The sequence below is a fragment of the Phoenix dactylifera genome, chromosome 2, assembly GCF_009389715.1.
Source record: "Phoenix dactylifera cultivar Barhee BC4 chromosome 2, palm_55x_up_171113_PBpolish2nd_filt_p, whole genome shotgun sequence".
In the NCBI taxonomy this organism is placed as follows: Eukaryota; Viridiplantae; Streptophyta; class Magnoliopsida; order Arecales; family Arecaceae; genus Phoenix; species Phoenix dactylifera.
This window is the reverse complement of record NC_052393.1, coordinates 14,133,655-14,147,739: the sequence shown is the minus strand read 5'-3', so window position 1 is coordinate 14,147,739 and position 14,085 is coordinate 14,133,655. Positions and strand designations below refer to the sequence as shown.

General features: G+C 36.5%; 1 long non-coding RNA gene and 1 other non-coding gene across 2 annotated transcripts; one reads left to right on the top strand and one right to left on the bottom strand.

Annotated features, from left to right (window-relative positions):
• Positions 1 to 1,770: 1,770 nt before the first annotated feature.
• On the top strand, positions 1,771 to 1,851 carry TRNAL-AAG. The gene has a single exon. It is a non-coding gene; the product is annotated as a tRNA-Leu (tRNA).
• A 3,301-nt stretch (positions 1,852 to 5,152) lies between these two features.
• Positions 5,153 to 6,137, bottom strand: LOC120109144. The gene is made up of 3 exons (XR_005510172.1): positions 5,670 to 6,137; positions 5,383 to 5,481; positions 5,153 to 5,186 (listed from the first exon to the last, which is right to left on the bottom strand). It is a non-coding gene; the product is annotated as an uncharacterized LOC120109144 (long non-coding RNA).
• Between the last annotated feature and the right edge of the window lie 7,948 nt (positions 6,138 to 14,085).

Sequence of the window (14,085 nt, the reverse complement as noted above, 5' to 3'; positions counted from 1 at the left end):
AACATATGGACCAACTTTCAATCGAGTCTCATTCTAGAGAGCTCGATGAACCATGTGGCAACGTACCATGCCAAACAAAGGCCTCTTTCCTGTGGGCTAACACATGGACTAACTTTCAGTCGAGTCTCGTGTTAGAGAGCTCGATGAATCATGTGGCAGTGTACCATGCCAAACAAAGGCCTCTTTGCAATGAGTAAACACATGGACCAACTTTCAGTCGAGTCTCATGCTAGAGAGCTCGATGAACTATGTGGCAGTGTACCATGCCAAACAAAGACCTCTTTCCTATGGGTAAACATATGGACCAACTTTCAATCGAGTCTCATTCTAGAGAGCTCGATGAACCATGTGGCAGCGTACCATGCCAAACAAAGGCCTCTTTCCTGTGGGCTAACACATGGACTAACTTTCAGTCGAGTCTCGTGTTAGAGAGCTCGATGAACCATGTGGCAATGTACCATGCTAAACAAAGGCCTCTTTCCTATGAGTAAACACATGGACCAACTTTCAGTCGAATCTCATGCTAGAAAGCTCGATGAACCATGTGGCAGTGTACCATGCCAAATAAAGGCCTCTTTCCTATGGGTAAACACATGGACCAACTTTCAGTCGAGTCTCATGCTAGAGAGCTCGATGAATAGAGTCGCATCTGTGATTGGCATGGTGCACTGCTACATAGTGGTGTGCATGGTGTAGAATATAATTTGTTGATTTGGATTGAGATGAGGTAGACAAGCAGATGGACCGACTCCCAGTCGAAAGAGTATGCAAAATATTCAATTTGGCTGTTCCATGATCCAGATCAAGCAACGTAATTTTTGTTCCACGAACCGGCATATATTTCAACCCCTAAAAGAGGTTGATTGGGGTTGGGTTTGGACACCTAGATCCTTCGGTTTGTATATTTTTCAGAATGGCAGTTCGCTTGTCCTCTGCCATCTTTCGCATAAGAGGGTGGACAAGTTGAGCAAATATTTTTGAGAAGCACAGTGAAAAGTTCACATTACCTCAAATCACTTTGATTGAGATAAGATAGCAAGAATAATACGAATGCAAAATTTTACAAAACACTGCACATTTGGACTTTGTTGGATTGCTTAAAATCCAAACAAATAATATACTTGGTCTAGTAAAGATAAGGTAGCATCTAATCCCACTCTTCTACCCTACCAGCCTATCCTTAACGAACATGGAAATTTACATGTAGGGTAGGATTATAATACACGTTGGTTGGAAAGAAATAGTTTTGCACTCGCAAACAAATTCAATATATATATATATATATATATATATATATATATATATATATATATATATATATATATATATAATAGCAAAACTTAAACGGTTCGATATAACTTGTAAGGTATGAAATGTTATGAATAAGAGATTTAGATCTTAGGCCCGATAAATTTTTGAGCTAGCAGATATGGGACGTGGTGGAAATTAGTTGCTTGGCCACCGAGTCATATATCTTGGTTAGCCTATGATTGTGGGGCTCTCTCTGCATTGCCATGCTAGGTTTGGGTTCTCTCCATTTCATATTTGAACTGTGGAGCACCAGTTCGACTGCAGGTGATTGATGAATGGTGTGAAACATGCTACTGTGCTACTAGAATTGTTAGAATTATGTAGTTTTATACATTATTTTTAATTTTAGCAAATTATTTCTGATTTTGATTTGGAAGTATGTAATTGAAATATTGATCAGATAGCAGCATATAGAACTTTGATTCTTAAAATTTGAAAACAACAAACTAAGTATAACCGGTTGAGATGGCCGAGTTGGTCTAAGGCGCCAGATTAAGGTTCTGGTCCGAAAGGGCGTGGGTTCAAATCCCACTCTCAACATAAACATAAGTGTTTTTAATCATTTTTCACCGAAGCAAATTACTAAAAGAATTTTTCCTCCCATCCACTTTGACAAAAAACAATTTGCTAAAATCATTTTTGAATCCTACTCTCAATATATATTGTTTTAATCATTTTGGTAAAACTAATTACTAAAAAACACCGTCATCCATTTTATCTAAGTAAACAAATATTTGTCACATATTTAGAATATACATATATTATTATTATTATACATATATTATTATTATTAAGAATATATATATGTATATATGTATTGACACACATACTTACATATATATACATACTCTCAACATAACGTTTTTTAATCATTTTTTTTTAATCATTTTTCACCGAAGCAAATTACTAAAAAAATTTCTCCTCCCATCCATTTTGACAAAAAACAATTTGCTAAAATCATTTTTGAATCCTACTCTCAATATATATTGTTTTAATCATTTTGGTAAAACTAATTACTAAAAAACACCGTCGTCCATTTTATCTAAGTAAACAAATATTTGTCACATATTTAGAATATACATATATTATTATTATTAAGAATATATATATGTATATATGTATTGACACACATACTTACATATATATACATACTCTCAACATAACGTTTTTTAATCATTTTTCACCGAAGCAAATTACTAAAAAAATTTCTCCTCCCATCCATTTTGACAAAAAACAATTTGCTAAAATCATTTTTGAATCCTACTCTCAATATATATTGTTTTAATCTTTTTGGTAAAACAAATTACTAAAAAACACCATCGTCCATTTTATCTAAGTAAACAAATATTTGTCACATATTTAGAATATACATATATTATTATTATTAAGAATATATATATATATATATATATGCATAGACACACATACTTACGCATATACATACTTGCATATATAAATATACATAAATATATACATAATTATGTATGTATAGTATTTGGTAAACATGTATGGGGCATTTTAAATTTGTGTATATTATCCATCTTGTATTTAGATCCAAGGTTAAACTTATCCAAAAAGTTCTAATTGTGCATCCTTATGTGCAAGAATAGTCCAATCTTTGTCTTTTAAAAATCAATAATTAAGAAAAGTCAAATATTTTTTGTGCAATATTATCCATCTTGTATTTAGATCCAAGGTTAAATTTGTCCAAGAAGTTCTAATGTGTCGGCCGTTATGAGAAAGAAAAATCTATTTTTTTCTTTACAAATCAATAATTAAGTGGTTTTTTATGCAAAATTTACTTTCACCTTTTAAGTATTTTCGTTGCAAAGTTTCATAAGAGCAATAGAACATGTGTACGAGTCCAACTATCGTCATTCATAAGTTGGATCGTGGTAAAGCATATGACAGTTTGATTCAAAGATTTATATTAAAAATATTTTTTATACTATAGGGGGCCACAAAGGGGTTAGTTTCAGAATGAGCCAGCCTTTTTTTTTTTGGACCCAAATTAGACTTGAGTGATACGTGAGCTAAGACGAGTCAGGATTGGATTAGAAATTATAAAATCTAGAACTGACCTAGTTTTCAAATGAAGTTCAATTTTTGACCCCAATCCGATTAGGAATTTGTAGTCTACTCAGGTTGCATTCAGGTCATGGATAGATCCGGCCAATTTGTGGTCGTAATCTTGTAGCAGCTCAACAATCTGCTTGTTATTAATTATCAGAAAAACACAAAGGGAAAAAAAGAAAAAGATAAAACAAAAAAACTTGTTCAGCAAATAATGAAAGATGGATTTATGTTGTACTTATCATTGATCAAGCCCACCTAGGACGGTTATTATTTTCATTTTTTGTCCAATCGGAAGGTTTTGTGTTTATTTTTATTTTTTATTTTTTGGATAGAGGGAAAGCTTGCTGTTGCTTTTATTCCCATAGACAAGATGGTATCAGATTTCTTTAAACTGTTTACTCCATTAGTCGGATTTATCAAACAACATCCTGTATTTTTAGGTATTATTTTGGTTGCAAAGTTTCCATCTCGGCTCGAATTTGTATCGTACCATATATCCTTGTTCATTAGTCTGTTGGAGTTAAAACATGGATCATTTTAAATCATAGTCAGGGGGTCAGATGGAGCAGTCTAATTGCCTCTAAATGGATTTACAAATTTATGAATTATATTTATTTACATATTGCAGCAGTTTAACATTCAGTGTATTTGGCAAAATAATAAATATCAAATTTTTGTACCCACCCTTGGTTCGACCCCATCTAGCATGGTTCTTCCTAAAATAAATTATAATTTTACTGGGATGCAATTTTTTGTTTTTGTCCAGATTATCATGATTTGGACTGCTTGGTTAGATGGACTTCAGCACTTGCTTTATTTGGAGCAAGAACAAAGTGTGGATAAACGGCGACACGGGTTGGACGGTCCACATTGCGCGGAGGCACGGAGCCCGAGCCAGAGCGGCGAGCCCGAGCCCGCCCCATCCCCGTCGGAGAGAAGAACAAGCAGCCGAGCTCGGTTCCGACGGTTTGTCGTTGGAGAGAAGAATGAAGGAAAGAAAGAAAGAAAGTAAGAAGGAGAAGAAAGGAGGAAAGAAATCAAGCATCTGGAGAAGTAACACATTCACTTGAATATAGAAAAATTTGGCAAAATCAAGCTCAGCAAAAGGCACATTTGTTCACACATCCTTGAAGAATGACCCTTACAGATATTAAAAGATGCTTTTCAAGTACAAAAATCATGAATCCACAAAATTTGCACATTGGTGATAACATAAACTTGCATGTTTGTGGGATATTGGTTGCACTTCAATTGAATACCCATAATTCTATTGTTGTTTTGAACATTCAACTGGGATAGAACTGGATCCCAACCACATCCTATGGAAGAACAAGAAGATGCAGATGAATGTGAGCCAAAATGAAGGTTATTAATATTTGACATTCCACCTTTTACCAAATTCATGATTGTACAATATTTGTACATACTGTCGAGTAGATAGAACTAATATGTTCATCAACCTAAAACATTGAATTTAAATAAGCAAACTAGAATAAAGATACTGCACCCTATTATCATTAGTAACAAATTGCAATATAAGCATGTTCATTATTAATATGAAACCATTTGGCAAAACCAATGTCAACCAAAGGCACATCTTCATACACATCGCTCAAGAATGACCTGAACAGATATTGGCAGAATTTCTCGAGCACAAGGACCACAATTTCACAGGATGCAAACATTGGAATAACATAACTTACAGGTTTGCAAGATATTGGTTGTGCCACAACAGGATCCCCTAGATTGAGATGTTGCTCTGAGGATTCGGTCGAGAAAGAACTAGATCCAACTACATCCTGTGGAACAACAGAAACATGCAGATGAGAGTGAGTAAAAAAATAAAAATAAAAATAAAGAGAACAAGTGAGCTAGAAAATTGAAGGATCTGAAATCTTTGACCTTCCATAGTTTGCCAAATATATGGAACTACGATTTGTACGAAACTGTGAAGTAGATAAAAGGTCAATCTCAGAAATCAGGTAGAGGAATTACCGTGCAAAAAAGAGGAAAGAGCACAATTCCATGCCATTATGGGCTCCATTAAACATACGCTCTCCGATCACCGTATTCCTTTGAAATAGGCATGTTCTTCTTATGATGTTGCCATGTGAAGAAAAAGAGGTCCAATATTGAAATATACATAACTAGCAATTTCAACAATGAAATGGTTCAAAATCATCTAACACAAGTTACTAAACTTCAGATAAGCATCAAAATTGATCGGACATAAGGATTATCAAAATGATATTTTTGACACTAATTATGTTCGAGCGTTTTACCTGGAAACAACAAGGCACAAGATTGCTAAACAAATCTTCTTTTACATCATCTGCATCAATGGAGTACAAAGCATTTTTAAGCCCGCGAGAAGCAAGATATTCCTCTGTTTCTTTATGCAAAGTGTAACCCTTAAATACACTGACAGCAGGATCACATACCTATTGGGAAAAAAAAATTGATTAAATTAACGAACCACCAAAGCAAGAATCACCTTCTTTGCAAGATAGACAATAAAAAAAAGAGCAGCTCAGTGCATGAGGCTCCCGCCATCGCATGGTCTGGGGAGGGTAAGATATATGTAGCCCTACCCCCACATGTGGAGAGACTATTCCGTATTTCAAACCTATGACCTCTAGATCACAATGGAACAATCTTACCATTGCGCCAAAGCTCGCCTCTCCAGGCAAGATGGACAATAGTTGTTTAATAATTTATAAAAATTTAACTCAAATGATTGACAACAACCTTTTATAAATTTAATAACTTGAACATAATTTTGAAAGTCGGCATTTGAAAACCATTAGACCAAATTCCTAGAGTATTGAATCCTGAACATCAAGAAAATTTATCATGGAAATCTCTACAAGGTCATCCTACATCGTCAAGTGCTTGATTTAAAGTTTTTTCCTTTTTTCCTTTCTTTGCTTTGCTTTTTTGCTTTCTAGAAAACCTGCCGCTCAGAATGTTCCTAGCCAGATCATAAACTGATCTCAAAACTTTCAGTAGAACTAGCTTTTACGATACACATGTGAAGGTCTCACTCCTCTTTTGTCCAATCTAGCTCTTCTTTCATCCCACATAGCACTAGCACGTAGCACTCCAAATTTGGAACATTTAGTTACCTAGTATATTTTGTTAGACTCAATACATTGCAGCTTCCTAGTCCTCAAAGTTTGTAACCAAACAAAGCCATATAAGTTGATTTTAAAACAAAGCAAAGATGACAATGAAGGGAAAAAAAGCAGAACAAAGACTAGATAAAGCTTTCAAGAGGCATCTTGGATCCAAGGACATAATTGAAGATTTGGACAAAAACAACAGTTATCATAAGGAAATAGATAACGAAGCACACATATGAAAGAACATATGAATATACAGAATAGTATAAGATTAAAGATTCCATAAGGAAATATGATATCTTTGGAGCAAAGAGTCAAAACCATGAACATTTTCTTCTCGCCCTTCCTTTTCTTTATTGGCAAGTCACACTAATACAGTTGTCTTTAGCTTCATGAAGGGGAAGTTAGAAAACTGAATGATCTGATTCATGACTAAGGCGAGTTATTGTAAATCTAGCTTTAAGAGAAAAACATGAATGAGTCTGCCCAAGTCTATCATGTCTCCAATTACTTGCCCTAGTTAAATGAAACTCCATGTCATGTTCTTAGTAAGTTGATCCAAGCAAATATTTCTTAGTTTTTTCAGAATGAGTTTGAACTCTTTGCATCAAGCATATATGTTTTTTTCCAAATATCATCTTCTTATAGTTTTCAAATAAATATCATCTTGTAGTTTTCAAATGTTGATCATGCCTAATCCTCTAATAAGCTCAGACCAATATAATGGCAGCTGCAAAAAGTTAACATGAATAATGAGTGGAGCATATCAACTCTTGCAACGGCTGAAACTTAAAAGACCAGAAAGAACATATCTTCTAGCAAAATATAAGGACAGTGACACTTGTACCCATCAAGGAATATAAAGATCAAAAAAAGGAAACCTTCACAGTGCTTTACACTACAAGAAACAGAACATGAAAAAAAACAACAACAAAAAAAAAGAAATAACAGCTCCATAAAGTTAATGGCATCAAAGATGCCTACCGAAGAGCTAACTTGAGCTTGACATTCACTTAAGGTTCGGTAAATGGAAATAATATTCCCCTTATGTACAACATAGAATGCATTAACATCCTCCATTGACAGCCAAGGATCTACTTCTGGCTGAAACAAACCAGTTATGCATAAAGCAAAGAAGAGCTAAACATAAGCTTATCAACAGAAATTTTAATTTATATCCACCAAATGCCAACATGCAAATGCCTCGACTATGCTGTAGATAGAGCCAAACAAAGAACCTCCAAGATGATTCATCTTTTGTGAAAAACATTGTCGACCAAACTTATCTCAGTTGGTAGCATCCCACTCGTCAAGGCAGACATCCCAAGTTTGACTCAGGATGATACTCCCACTGTATTTCTCAAGAAAATATTTTTTTGTGAGAATATCAATGAAGCATTTGTGCATCAAATGCATCAAAGAGTTTCGATTCGTTATCTTGTTAAGATGAGGGAAATTGAGATTAAAATCATACGAAAGTGTAATTTGATCTAATCAAGGGGTGATAATTTGCAGCTATTTTGAATCTGCTGAAAAGGTATCAATGAAAATGGAATCTCAAAGGTAGTATTTTGTTCGATCAAAAATGGCATACTTTCCAGTAAAACATATTGAACTCCCTCCACTCATTCATCAGCATCCCAGAGAAACAAGTTATGACCTACTGGTCAATTATAAATACAGTATGACAGTACAAGATCAGTATACTATAAATCAAAGCATTTGCTGAAAACTAACAAAATATTTACTAAAACATGATTTCTGGAAACATAAAGTTATAGTGGTATCTGTATAAGTATCCACTTTTTAATTCCTATCAACTACAATTTATAAAAACTTTCTGTTATGGCCACAGCAGACACAAGAAACTCGGGTAATAATTATAAAAACAATGCCTATTTTTCTTATGCAGATGTCATGGTCAAAAACACTAGCTATAGAAGATTTGATGTTGAGAAGGGACCCAGACAAAGAGCCATCTTCAAACCAATACTTGAAAATCATTTCCACATAATTCAAAACACATAATTTGAGAATGTTGGGAGCATGACTTAGAGGCCTCCTAAAGTGATATCCTAATGTAGGCAGCATCGTAAGTGTGTTACATCTAGAGATATTTTGGTGGAGCAGCTATGCAACAGAAACTGTACAAGTCCATGCCCAAGTAAAGAATTAGACATATCACACTCCTCATTAATTTTCCCCTCAAATGGATGGTGCTTGATGTAACTGGGGAAAGATGTGCTGAAGTTTGTAATTTCTATAAAACTATATATTTTATTGTTGAAGTTGGGATGATTTATGATGCTAAATACTAGCTAAAAACTTTTTTTTTTATTGAAGACGTATATATAATAATATAAAGCAGTTCAAATCAGTTGCTCGAGAGAATTTACTAGAGTATCTTAGTGCAAATCCTTCACAAATTTGCTTGCTTCTTCATTGTAATGCATGCTAAATTTACGGTATGCTGCACCATCCTGCCGGAATGTCATTGGCATGGACATGATAAGCAGTAATTCAATACCTGGTAGATTATTCCAATTCAAATAAAAATAGAAGCCTATATTTAGACACTGGAATTGTGCAAGGAGGTAGCAAGAGCAAAGGCATAATGTGCTGCCCTAACCAACAGAGGAATTGATACATGCTAGTTCAATCCTTGATTTATAGCGATATGTAACATCGACATATGTATCTAGATGTTAATTTGTGTGAGCGTAGAAGGGCTAGAGAAACTCTCAAAAGGTGAAGAGACACAAGAACACCAAGTGCCAAAAGGCAAGAATGAAGAGGAACAGAGTGAATGCAAATAAATCAGGGGAAGCAACCAATGATTTGAGTGACCCTAGAGAGCTCTAAAGCCATAAAAGACAAATGGAAGCGACCTTGGAGAAACAATGCAAAAGAAGTAGACAAGGAAATGGACACCTCCAACTGGTGATATGGTGAACAAATCCAAGAAAACTGATTAGACAAGGTCAAGTGAGAGAATTACAAGGATGGAAATCTGAACCTATATTGAGCAGATATAGTTTAATCAGGATGGAATGACTCGAAAAAGGGCAAAAATGAGTAGGTACAAACGTAACCATAAACATCAAGCCTTGTCTTACTACCATTACTGATCCCGAGCCCTCATGAAAAAGGTGGTGGTTTGACAATCGGTTGACAGCCAGCCATCAAAGGCATGTAAAAATTATGAAATTAAACTAGATGTAAACATTTCTATAAAAGCCACAAAATAAGGGAAGAGCATCATAGTAGAAGTGACAGAAGACCATTTGGAACCAAAATGCCCTTATCAACCCCTAGCATCACTCAGTTACAAATAATACTAGAATATAATACATGACATTGTTTGTATTAAACAGAGAACCTTTTAAGCACAACTTAAAATGGAAATCAGTACATACAGGAATAAGCAAAAGTCTTGTACACTTGGAAAATTCAATAAGCTCTCCAATGATGAAAGGTCCTTGTTTGCTGCAGTTCTTTAGTTTTTGAATGTGAGTTAATGGATTTTCTGGTCTTTCTTCTCTTCTCTCTCCTAAAGAGCAACGGATTATGGATTTCTATGGTTTCTATAAGATTAGGTAATTAGGATGCAGCAAGGTTCGCAATACCTATACTTACCACCCTGTGCTGGGTGTATCATACCATACTGATACTGGAGCAAGACTTGATATGGGGGGCTTATCGAATCTCGGTATGCCAAACCAACCCCTATATTGGATGTACCGATACTATACCAGCATTGTAGTGAGATGGGTTTCTGATCGAGATTGTGAACCTTGGGCTATAGAGACTACCTCCATATTTGATTGGAATATTTTATCCATGTATTTTTTTAGAGCTGACATTAATTGTATCTAAACCTATTCTCATAGGTTTAATCTGCATGAGTGACCCCGTGTTCAGCAGCTCTGTAAATAACATTTCTTTTTCTGAACTTTGTCTAATCCTTGGCTTTTTAAACCAACTTTACTCTTTATCCACCACTACTAACTCATTTTTGTCCTCTGTCTTCCTTCTAAATACCCTAGTTGGCTCCTTTCTGTGAAATGCCCTACATCAAATAGAGATTCCTTACTGGAGCTGCTTGCTTGTTGTCTATTGCAAGCTGCATTTTCTTGACTTTGGACTCTTTTTGTTTAGGAGAGCCAAGAGGTGCATGAGGCAAGCAGTAAAAATGCAAATGCATGTGGAGGAGAATAGAGGATAATAAACCGAATTCATGAGAGCCCTAGGAGACTATAATTAAAGCAACATATTGGATAGTTTACAACTCACCAAGCTGCACTATATAAGATTATTACATTTTTTAATAGTCTGTATGACCCACCTATTGCTGATAAATAAATAGTCAACAAGAGATTTTTCATAGTAATTTTTAACCAAGTGATGCTCTTTAGCATTGGCAAAAAGATAAGATGACTTTCTAACCCTATATTTATATTTCTAGTTCTATATCGTGGGAACCTATCTTTTATGGTTCTTTGGTTTTGAAATGCATTAATGAATTTTCTGTCTGTTTGCTATCCTTCTTTCTCCTAGAGTGCAGTAGATTTCCCTGCTTGCTGAAGGATTAGGTCATTAGCTATACAAGTAGCCCCTACCTTCAATTGTGAACTCGATCGGAATATTTTACTCATTTATTGCCTCAAATCTGATCTTGAATTAAATCTAACCTTGATACTTGTCATGAATACTATCATATCTGAAAAAAAGCAGACAATGTTATATTATTTAGAATGCTGGGAAATAAAGAGTGTGTAAGAACATTAGAGGGTATAAAAATGAGACTGTCCTGATCATGGCTCTAGTATATCTTGGAAGGAGATGCTTAGAATAAAGAATAACGAATGCTTAATAGTTTGGAGTTGCATTAGCAGACATCAAAAGGACAGATACTGTAAAGAAAGTATAAAGGAACTCACCTGCCATTCTTTTTTGATACAAAGGATTATAAGACTACGCTGACTTTATATTTAGCAGCAAACACAATTGCTTAAAAAACTGATAGGATATGTTTTACATGATGAAAATCACAAAGTAATATTAAGATGTTTAAAGCCAAAACTTCCTCAACTTCCAAGCATAAGTCCACTTTTCTAACCGAGATGTCATGAATCGGGAAAAAACTTCAGAAAATTCAAGGGAAGCAGGTAATGTACCAGCTCTAGAGAAACTCTCATGCAGCTGCTGTGGCTCCTTCAGCAGTGTAGAGAAAAACAAGCTCCAGTTAGTACAGCAGCTTCATACGGTAACATAAAATTTTTCCATCAAAATCTGTATGATGGAATAAGAGACTTTTCAAGCTGTCATTTTTCATTATATCGCATAATACAAAAGGAAAAAAAGGAAGGAATAATGAAGAAAAATGGAATGCAAAGAAGAACAAAATCCCTTGTTACCGGTCAAGAGAGGAACTGGAATCTTTCCTTGGATGGAGCAGGCATAAGCCCCCTGATTGTTATAAACCCTAATGCCAAGCCTATAGTCCCTATTTTTCAATAACCAAAATAGTAAATTTGAGGATTTGGGTACTTGGAGCATTACCCCCAATTTTTCATCAGCCTCCTCCATATCATATGAAATCTTTGAGAAGCCGTAGGAACAACTTATCAGAAGACCAGTAAAAAAAAATCAAAGAAACCTTCAAGAAAATTAAAATCTCGAAAAAAACAGAAATTGGAAAAAAGAAGAAGGGGAAGAGGAAAAGGAGGCTCAGATTCACAATTTACATTCCATAAACTCTCTGCAGCTAAACCAAAACGGGCGCAAACGGTTGCCTGCAGAAAGGTAGCAGGCCATCCAAGATCGCCATCCCGTTAGACATACCCATCTTTCGCACAGCAATGCAGCAAAACCCTCGCCGAGGAATCATTACAGCCTCTTCATATAAACCTCAAAAAGAATTGCCGCTTTCCAAATTCGCAAAATATAGAAGAAGAAGAGCAGGAGAGAAGAAAGAGAGAGAGAGAGAGAGAGAGAGAAAGAAAGCACATCAGCATGGCCATTACCCAAGAAGAAGAAGAAAGAGAAGACCATCTAATCTTGGTAAAGAAAGCTAGCGAAAACTAGGGTTCGAAGGCTCAGAGGGATTCTTGAATCGACCGGAAGTTATCACCTTTTCTCGTCCTTCTGTAGCCTCTCCATCTAGCAGTGGCCGCAGATCGGTTGCCTGCGGAATAACAGACCTTCCATAGCTGCCTCGCCAGTGGCTGGAGAAGAAGGCATGCAAAGAAGAAGATAAGAAGAATAATAAACCCTGACGACTCACCCATCATCATCGCTTCCACGTATATACACAGAAGAAGAGGAGGAGGAGGAGAAGGAGGGAGGGAGAGAGAGGAGGTGCTAGGAGAGTAACCTCCTCTCCCGAGGAGAAAGCCAGCTAGGAGATGGGAACCGAGAACCTCAGAAGAAAGGGTAAGAGAGAAGAAGAAGAGCAAAAAAAGGGTGCCGCTTTCCGCATTCGTAAAACAGAGAACAAGAAGAAGAGCAAGAGAGAATAAAGCAAGAAAGAGAGAGAGAGAGAGAGAGAGAGAGAGAGAGAGAGAAAGCACAACGGCATGGCCATTACCCACCTGAAACAAGAACAACAACAAGAAAAAGAAAGAGAAGACCATGTAATCCTGATAAAGAAAAGGAACGAGAACTAGTGATCGGAGGCTCAGAGGGATTCTTGAATCGGAAGTTATCACCTTTTCTTCTCCTTGGGCCGCCTCTCCATCTAGCAAGGACTGCAGATCGGTTGCCTGCGAACCACAGACCTTCCAGAGCCGCCTCGCCGATCGCTAGAGAAGAAGAGGCGAAGAAGAATAATAACCCTTGCGACTCACCCACCATCATCGCCTCAATATATATATATACACACACAGAGAGAGACAAGGAGAAGGCGGACGGGGGAGGGAGAGAGAGAGAGAGGTGGTAGAAGAGTAACAGAGAACCCTCCATGGATGATTGCCTAATCCCTCGAGGAGAAATTGACCTCCAGTAAGAACAGATGACCCATGACTTCTAACTAAGGCGATCTACAAGCCAAATTTCATACCACACTATTTTTTATCTATATGACTGATTAGACAAGCCACCTTCTTTCCAACTCAAACCAGCGGTCCTCTCTCTCTCTCTCTCTCTCTCTCTCTCTCTCTCTCTCTCTCTCTCTCTCTTCTGGGCCCAAGAGATTCTGAAGCAGAGCACAGCTATGTGGAGCTCCTGTCATCTTCTTCTTCTTCTTCTGGCACAAGAACATATCTGAGATAGCTCCCATTCATTAAAGAAACCATCTTGGGTCTGCTTCTCTGGCTTTCTTGCTGCTATACCTGTCCCGAGTTAAACCAAAAGCTTGAGAGCTCGGCGTTTGGGTTTCCTTCTGTTTTGCTCTGTCGTTTGAAGCCAAATCGATAGCTCATTCTCTTCTCCAACTTCTCTTCCAAACCTCGTCGACAGGATGATCACAGCTGCCGATCTCTACCACGTCCTCACGACGGTAGTCCCGCTCTACGTCGCCATGATCCTGGCCTATGGCTCTGTCAAATGGTGGAGGATATTCAGCCCCGACCAGTGC